Genomic DNA, 9,262 nt, shown 5'->3' on the forward strand with positions numbered 1-9,262 from the left:
TAGTTGATGATGAGGAAGTGAGTAGAAAGTGTTGGAAATTGTTTTGCAATAATAGTTCCAAAATGACAAAAGAGTTAAATAGCATTTAATGCTTTGCTTTAAGTCCCACATAGAAAGTGGAGACATCCTTTAAAGCATTTATAAATGCTTTGGAACTTTAACTCACCAAAGGAACAAAGAGAATAAGGTGCCACATGGACATGTGGTGGTCCCAAGCATTATGCCACTTGACACAACCAATGGACCCTCGCCGGTGTTGCCACCGGCGACACCGGCTCCGGCTCCGGGACCGGGACCGGGGCGTGGGCGTAGAGGCGCTAGTGGCGGCTTGTAGGCGGCACTTGAGCACTTAGGCACGTCGCATTGGAGCGATCAGGCTATTCGCGGCGTTAATGAGGCGGCTCTCCGGCGGCCGGCCTTCGGCCGGCATGCTGCGTTTTTATTAGTGCTCAGAATTTTAGTTATTGTTTTGTTTGAATTTTGAATTCAATTTTCATATCTTTTCATGAAATAGTGTCATATATGAAACATTGTGTTTTATGGTGAAATGGTGTTGTTTCATCAAAGGTTGCAAACTTGTGAAACAACATCCATATCTCCTATAAATATATGATTCTATTCAGAAAAATAACACAAGAACTAAAAAAACGTATTTCTCTTCCAAATTCCAGAAAAACCTTCCTTGCATTTCGGGTTCTTCACTTGTCTTGTGCAGACTCGAAATTAAGGCTGATATTATCCTGAGTGTTCTTGCATTTTCCAACTCTAAGACATAATAAAAGAGTGCTTGAAATACTTTTAAGGAAAGTGATTCTCAATCACGATTCAGTCCTAGATCCATTCACTTTTACCGAATTTTCTAACAATCTTAAAAGTATTAGTAAAATAATGGCTTCAGACGCTGCTGTTTCAAGCATCAAAGTGATGAACCAGGATCTTGTCAAGTTAGATCGATTTGATGGAACAAATTACACAAGATGGCAAGACAAGATGACATTCCTATTGACTGCCCTGAAGGTTCACTATGTTCTTGATCCCGACCTACAACCAATACCTGAACCAACAGAAAATGATTCGGAAGAACTCAAGAAGGAGCGCAAGAAACGCAAGGAGGACGAACTGCTTTGCCGTGGACACATTCTGAATACTTTATCTGATCGTCTCTACGACCTCTACACAGACAATCCATCGGCAACAGAAATATGGAAGACACTAGAATTCAAGTTCAAGGCTGAAGATGAAGGTACGAAGAAGTTCTTAATATCTAAATATTTCGATTTTAAATTCTTAGATTCTAAGCCCATTCTTCCCCAAGTGCATGAATTGCAAGTTCTGGTCAATAAAATAAAGGCAGTAAAAATAGACATCCCTGAGACCTTCCAAGTCGGTGCAATTATTGCAAAATTACCACCTTCATGGAAAGGCTACCGAAAGAAATTGTTGCACAGTTCCGAGGACTTCTCCTTGGAGAAAATTCAGAAACATCTTCGAATCGAGGAGGAATCGAAGGAGAGGGAGAAATCAGAACCCCCTACTCATTTCAAAACAAACGCTGTGACCAACAAGGGAAAGAAGAGACATGATGGCATGAAGAGTCATCTTGGACCAAAGAAAGAACATAACAAGTTCAAGAACTCTGGCGGTCATAAAGGTCCAAAGAACGGATGTTTCGTATGCGGTAAACCTGGACACTATGCTCGAGATTGCAGACAAAATAAAGCAAAAAATGAGATCAATGCAATTCGATCAGATGATGACATAATTGCTACAGTGAGCGAAATTATGGCAATCAAAGGAAAAGTTCAAGGTTGGTGGTATGACACTTGTGCTACGGTGCATGTTACTTATGACAAGGTTGCATTCAAAACCTATTCTGAAGCAATTGATGGACAAGAGGTACAAATGGGAAATGAAGTCCGCTCTAAAGTTGTTGGAACCGGTTCGGTCGAACTTAACTTCACTTCTGGAAAGAAAGTTACACTTGTAAGTGTGCTTCATGTTCCAGACATGAATAGGAATCTTGTTAGTGGGGATTTATTGGGAAAACCGAGTATTAAATCTGTATATGAATCGGGCAAACTTATTTTGACCCGTAATGGTGTATTCATTGGAAAAGGATATTCCGCAGAGGGAATGATCAAACTATGTACTAATGATAATATTATTAATGAAATTTCTAATTCCGCTTACATGCTTGATTCCGTTTCTTTATGGCATAATAGATTAGCACATTGTGGTATTAGTTCTATGAAGAGACTAATTAAATCTGGACTAATTTCATGTAATATAAAGGATTTCAAAAAATGTGAATTATGTGTTGAATCAAAAATGATTAAGAAGCCTTTCAAAAGTGTTGAAAGGAAAACGAAATTACTTGATCTTGTGCACTCAGATTTGTGCGAATTTAATGGCATGTTGACACGTGGAGGAAATAGATACTTTATTACATTCATAGACGATTCCTCTAGATACACTCATGTATATCTCTTAAAGCATAAAGATGATGCATTTAATGCCTTTAAGACTTATAAAGCAGAAGTCGAAAATCAATTAAATAAAAGTATAAAGGTCCTTAGAAGTGATAGGGGCGGCGAATACTTTTCAATTGAATTTGATGCATTCTATGAAGAGCACGGTATAATACATGAATGTTCGGCACCACGAACACCGCCACAAAATGGCATGGCAGAAAGAAAGAATCGAACATATCAAGAGATGATGAATGCCATGTTGATGCATTCTAAATTACCCCTTAACTTGTGGGGTGAGGCATTATTGTCCGCCTGTCATATAATCAATAGAATTCCGTTAAAGAAAACTGGTATATCTCCATATGAGTCATGGAAAGGCAGAGCGCCAAATATCGGTTACTTTAAAGTGTGGGGGTGTGTGGCATACTACAAAAACATGGACCCTAAAAGAACCAAGTTGGGTCCTCGAGGAATAAGATGTGCTTTTGTAGGATATGCACAACACAGTAAAGCATATAGACTCTTAAATTTAGAATCTAATGTAATTGTTGAATCCCGGGATGTAGAATTCTTTGAAAATCTTATCACAAAGGATAAAGGATCGGAGTCGGCCACTAATAAAGAATCTCATGAAGATAACTCTTCTCGGATTGTAGAAATACAAACTGAAGGCACTCCTATAATCATTGAACCACAACCCGAGCCTAGGATAAGCAAGAGAATTCGGAAAACAAAGAATCTAGGACCAGATGAGATTGATTTTCAATCTATTTCCTTTTATCTTGTTGAGGGAAATTGTAAGAACTTTGTTCAACGCATTCCGATTATTCTTCAAGTGGAAGATGATTCAAAAACTTATAAGGAAGCAATAACTTCAAGGGACTCCACTTTTTGGAAAGATGCTATCCAAGATGAAATGGATTCAATTGTATCAAACCACACTTGGGAACTTGTTGACTTACCTAAGGGATCAAGGCCCATTGGATGCAAGTGGGTGTTTAAGAAGAAATACCATAGTGATGGTACTCTAAACACTTATAAAGCCAGATTAGTGGCAAAAGGATTTAGACAGAAAGAAGGCATAGATTACTTCGACACATACGCACCAGTAGCAAGAACAACTACTATTAGATTGTTGTTTGCCTTAGCATCTTTGAATGATCTTATAATCCATCAGATGGATGTTAAAACAGCGTTCCTAAATGGAGATCTCGATGAGGAAATCTACATGGAACAACCGGAAGGCTACCTGCTTCCTGGAAATGAACAAAAGGTGTGTAAACTTTTTAAATCCTTATACGGACTAAAACAAGCACCAAAACAGTGGCATCAAAAATTTGACTCTGTAATACTCTCAAATGGATTTATTCCTAATTCTTGTGACAAGTGTTTATACACAAAGACGTCCAAAACCACTGTAATATTCCTTTGTCTCTATGTCGACGATATGTTGATCATTAGTAATGATTTAAAAGGAATCTTAGAAACAAAGAAGTTTCTAACATCCACTTTCAAGATGAAAGATCTTGGACTTGTTGGCACAATTTTAGGGATCAAGGTTAAGCGAAATAGTGGGGGTTATGAACTTAGTCAAACCCACTATATTGAGAAAATGCTTGATAAGTTTAAACATCTAAACTTTAAGGAAGTAACCACTCCATTTGATCATGCCAACAAACTTCAAAAGAATAATGGAAGATCAGTGGCTCAATTGGAATATGCAAGTGCAATAGGGTGTCTAATGTACCTAATGCAATGTACTAGACCCGACATATCATTTGCAGTCAGTAAAATGAGTCGATTTACTAGTAATCCAAGTAATGAACATTGGAAGGAAATTACAAGGATTTTTGGCTATCTACTGAAAACCAAGGACCTTGGTCTTCACTATGGAATGTTCCCTGCCATATTAGAAGGATACACTGATGCGAGTTGGATATCTAATATTGGAGACCATAAATCTACAACTGGATGGATATTTACACTTGCTGGTGGAGCAATTTCTTGGAAGAGCAAGAAACAAACATGCATTACACTTTCGACCATGGAATCAGAGTTCGTGGCTCTCGCTTCCGCCGGTCAAGAAGCGGAATGGTTGAGGGATCTTCTGTTGGAAGTTCCATTGGCTAAAGACAATGTCTCAAAAGTGATGATACATTGTGTAGCACCTCAAATTTGCACCTACCTTGTGTACATGCATTCTCATATTAGGTCATTAACATAACATAGTCCATTGCATAGCATTGCATTGTCCTTTGCCCAAGTGCAAGTTCAACTGACAAATTAGGTCAAATTGGTCAGGAGATCAGTCAATCAAGCAAGCAAGTACAATTTCCATTGAGACAAGGCCCTAGGGTTGGTCCAACATGTTCACATGACCTAGGGGTCCTTTTGAAGTGATTTGGTCAAGGATTGGGTGCTCAAAAGTCATCAGTCATTGTTCAGTCCACCAGAAACCCTAGAAAGTCAACTTTGGTCAACTGTGGTCAACTGTGCCTGATTTTATGGATTTCAAGGTGGGAGATGGTTTGAAAGGGTTCATTCATGTCCATACAAGTCTCATTTGTCATTTCAAAGATCAAGATTGGAGAAAATAAAGTCAGACAAAAAGTTTCCTAAAATGGCAGGTGACTTGTAAATGGAAATTGCCAAAAATAGAAAGTTTTTCTCCTCAAATTTACATCATCATACAAGATTCAAATGAAATTTTGTCCAAAATGAAAGTTGAAGATCTTGCTCTCACCTTTCCAAAAAGTCCAAGAACACTCATTTCTCATTTATGGTTGGCAAGTTATGATCAAATCATTCTCAAGAATTTTTGAACTTCAAAGTGGCATATCTTCCAAACCATTTGGCCAAATTGGGTGGGGTTTTTTGCTACAAGTCATATTTGATGTGCTCTATCCAAATCTTTCATCACAATTCACCAAAAATCTTTCATTCAAAATGGCCTTTTTCCAAGTACATGAATTAAAAAAAGAGGTGAGTTGAAAAATGGACTTTCAAATAATTCATTTCCAATGCATTATACCAATTACAAAGGTTCAGAAATCATATTTGGAATTTGTTTGAGGCCCATTTTCGTCCATTAGCCATGCACCCCATGCAAATTGGTTGGTTTTTTAGCAATTGTCAAAAACACTTCATTAAGCCAAATTCCACTTATCATTTCCATTAACCAAACTTAAGCTTCACTAATCAGAGTATATAGTGCTCATTTCTGTTGGAGAAACCCTAGCCACAACACACAAACCAGATCAAATTTCATTTTGCTCTCAAATTCTCATCTCCTCACTTGGAACTTTTTCTGAAAAATCTCAAAGAGCTCGAGCCTTGGTTAGTTGTTCCATCATCCACCATCATTTTTGAGCCTCTTGCAAGCAACAACATACAACTGTAAAGCTGTTTTCGTGGACTGTTGGAAGAAGCTTCATCCATGGCAGATTTCGATTGGAGCTGTTCCAAAGGTTGCTAAGCTAAAATTCATTCTCCATTCATCATCTGGAACCTCCTTGCGCATCTGCTTCGACTAAACATAGCCAAACAACCACAAATCATCACTGCTCTTCAAATTTGGTAAGAATTCGAATCACACCATTTTCAAAATCATGCTATGCTTTAGAAAGATCTTTCCATGCTGATCATTTTGAACTTTAAATCGTGGAAAATGGTTGTGTATTGAGAGAGATACATGGATCTTAAGTTGTGTTGTCAAATGTGTTTTGCTTTGTTCTTCTTTGATAGCCTGAATTGATGAAAAATAAGTTTGGATTATGTTTGTACGTAGTTAGACGGTTTGATTGGTATAATCATTTCAAATTTCTGAGAAAAATGTTCATCCAAATGATGAACACGTCACTGTAGCGTGAAAACCCTAATTGTTCATTGCCCAGATTTTCTGTTTGATCGTGTTTGGCTTGCTGGAAACGCGTTTGCATGAAATCACTATTACATTGCCATGTGACCATTCCCTGCGCGACACCTCCTTAAGTGAAACGCAGAGTTTCACTTAAGGGACCATTTATTTACAACATTGCCACTGGCCGGTTTATTTAATTAATTAATCCATTTTCTTTTCAATTTTTATTTCATTTTGGCATGGTAACTTCAAAAATTCATAAGTGGCTCATTTTTAATCCAAATTTCATGGGATTTTTTGTGGACTGCTTCTCTTGATCTCTAGTTTTTTATGATATTTTTTCCAGATTTTTTGCATGTGTAGATTTTAAAATGTGCTAGGGTTTGTTCATGTTGTCCATTTTGTGTATGCTTTACCAAATTGCTTGTGAAATGGTGATACTTTATCCAATGATTCTCAAATTTTTTGTGCTTAAACTAGACATGTTCATGGTGATTTTGGTGTAGAGTTTGTAATTTTCTCATTGCTGGTTGTGGAGATATGATTTTTTGAATAGGAGTGTGACAATTTGTGTCACACCATGCATGTCCAACTTCATGATTTTAATTACCCTGCTTATTGAACTCAAAATGGTCTAGATTTTTGCATGAATACACTTGTGCATGTTGAGAATGTGTGTGAAGTTTTCTGGAATTGTTGAATGCATTTCCTATTTGATTGATGATTTCTCCCCTGTTTGACCAAATTGTTGACTTTTGTGACACATGATGCCATATGATTTGTGAAATTCTCATGCTTAATTGGATGGACTTGAAATTTGACATATGCATTGTGAACATCTTGAAGTACATCATGGCTTTAGTCCCATTCATTTATCATGTGTTGGTTCTGTTTTATGATTAATTGAATTTGGTGCATGTTTTGATGCTTTGAATGAGTATGCTTGAACTTGCTTTGCCTTTCTGAATTTAATTTCCCTGCTTCCTTTGATCCAAATGAGCTGAAATTTGGTATGCCTATCATGTTGTGGATGATGTTTGATCATGATTTATTTGAAGAATTTTTGAATTGTTTGTGATTGAATTTGAGTTGAGTCATTCTGTTGACTTCTTCAAGGTTCTATATGCCATGCTTTGACCTAATTTGCTTGTGAAATGATAATGGTGAATGATAGGAGTGTGAAACCACTTGGGTTTGCTTCTTGATTGATTTGTTTTGACTTTGGGCACTTGTCCCTTGCTGTTTTAAACTTTTTGTCTCCTTTTGACCCTAGGCTTGTCCTAGTGGTCTTGTTGCTCATGTTTAAGCTTGTTGTTTCAGGTTAAGCAGCAAATGCTTCAAAGAGATTAATACAAGTTAATTGAGTTTGATGGTTTATCATGAACTAACTTGTGTGTTTTGTAGGTTGCTTAGCTCACTTGCTTTGAGCTTATGCTTTGCACATCTGATTGACTGTGTTATCTGTTTGACTCTTGCTGCTTGTTTTAACTTTGTTTCTGGTATACTAATTGTGTTTGACTGATTTCAGGTACTTTAGTTGCTATTAGTTCCTTGTGAACTTTGCTTTGCTTTGCTTGATAAGCAATTTGCATTGAGGTATAACTTCCTTACTCCATGTAGTCTGGAAGACCTGGCCTGTTACTTGGCCAGGCACCTGTCTGAAGTCCTCCTTAAGAGGCAATGTTTGTGTTTGTTTACTTTTGTCCTTGTACATATTCAAAGACCTCCTAAGTGAAGAGGCATTGGCAGATACAAGGGATGTGCAATCCATCCCCTGCTATTCTGTGTGTCATCTGCTTTGCTCACATCACTGTGTTGATGCATTGCAGATACCAACCCAAGATCTTGTACAATTGTACAGTTGAGTCAGTGTCAAATGTGTAGAAGGGTTCCCACTTCCTGAACCCACACATTCTTGTCTTAAGCTCTCCCAGGCCAGGGATAAGAGCTGTGAAGTCTCATCTTCACTCACCTTTCATCAGCTTCACCCTAACTCTCAATGTTAGGGTTAAGAGCTAACACTACCCAGTTACAGTGGTTTGTTTGTTGAGGTTGATATGACCCCTCGACTAAAACCAAACCTTGATTGAGCCCATTGCTTGCATATAGTGTGTGTTACTTGTGCTTGTGGGTTTGCTTTAGCTTGCTTCCTGTGCAAGTTAGGTTTAGTTTAGCTTGCTTCCTGTGCAAGTTAGGTTTAGTTTAGCTTGCTTCCTGTGCAAGTTAGGTTTGGTTTGGCTTGCTTCCCGTGCAAGTCATGTTTAGGATAGGCTTGCTTCCTGTGCAAGTTAGCTAGAAACCTTAACTTAGGGATGATTTTGCATGATAACATCTAGGCTCGAGTCGTAGTCTCCCTAGTTGTGTCTCCCTCTGTTATCTGGTTAGGCTAGTCCTGTGTCCCTCCGTAGGGGAACTACGTCGCCCTGATCCTCATACCAGATGAGGTACGTAGGCAGGAGATGAGCAGATCTCTCCGGGCGCCTGTGTCTTTGTTTTGTGTTGTTGTGTGCTTGGAAGCTGATGTAAGTCCATCGAGTGGCATTCGGGTTCTAGTGTGGGTTTGTTGGTTCGAATGCTGATGTAAGTCCAGTGATTGGCATTCGGGCTCCACGTTTGCCTTCTTGTGTGTGTTTTGGTTTGGATGCTGATGTAAGTCCAGTGATTGGCATTCGGGCTCCACGTTTGCCTTTGCCTGTGTTTGTTTGTGTGCGTGTTAGCCGAGCTACGAATGCTCTGATTCTTCTTCGTCCAAAGAAGATACGTATGCATAGGATGCGACATCCTAGCGAGCATGTGTCGTTTCCCCAGTCCGAACTACTTTGACTCTGATGTCTATGCCTGATAGACTAAGTAGGCACAGGATGCGATATCCTGCCGAGTCAGTCTTGTTTGTTTTCCTGTGTCTCTTTCAGCCAGTGTGTGTGTTTGTGAG

This window comes from Lathyrus oleraceus, chromosome 1 (genome assembly GCF_024323335.1).
Source record: "Lathyrus oleraceus cultivar Zhongwan6 chromosome 1, CAAS_Psat_ZW6_1.0, whole genome shotgun sequence".
Lineage (NCBI taxonomy): Eukaryota > Viridiplantae > Streptophyta > Magnoliopsida > Fabales > Fabaceae > Lathyrus > Lathyrus oleraceus.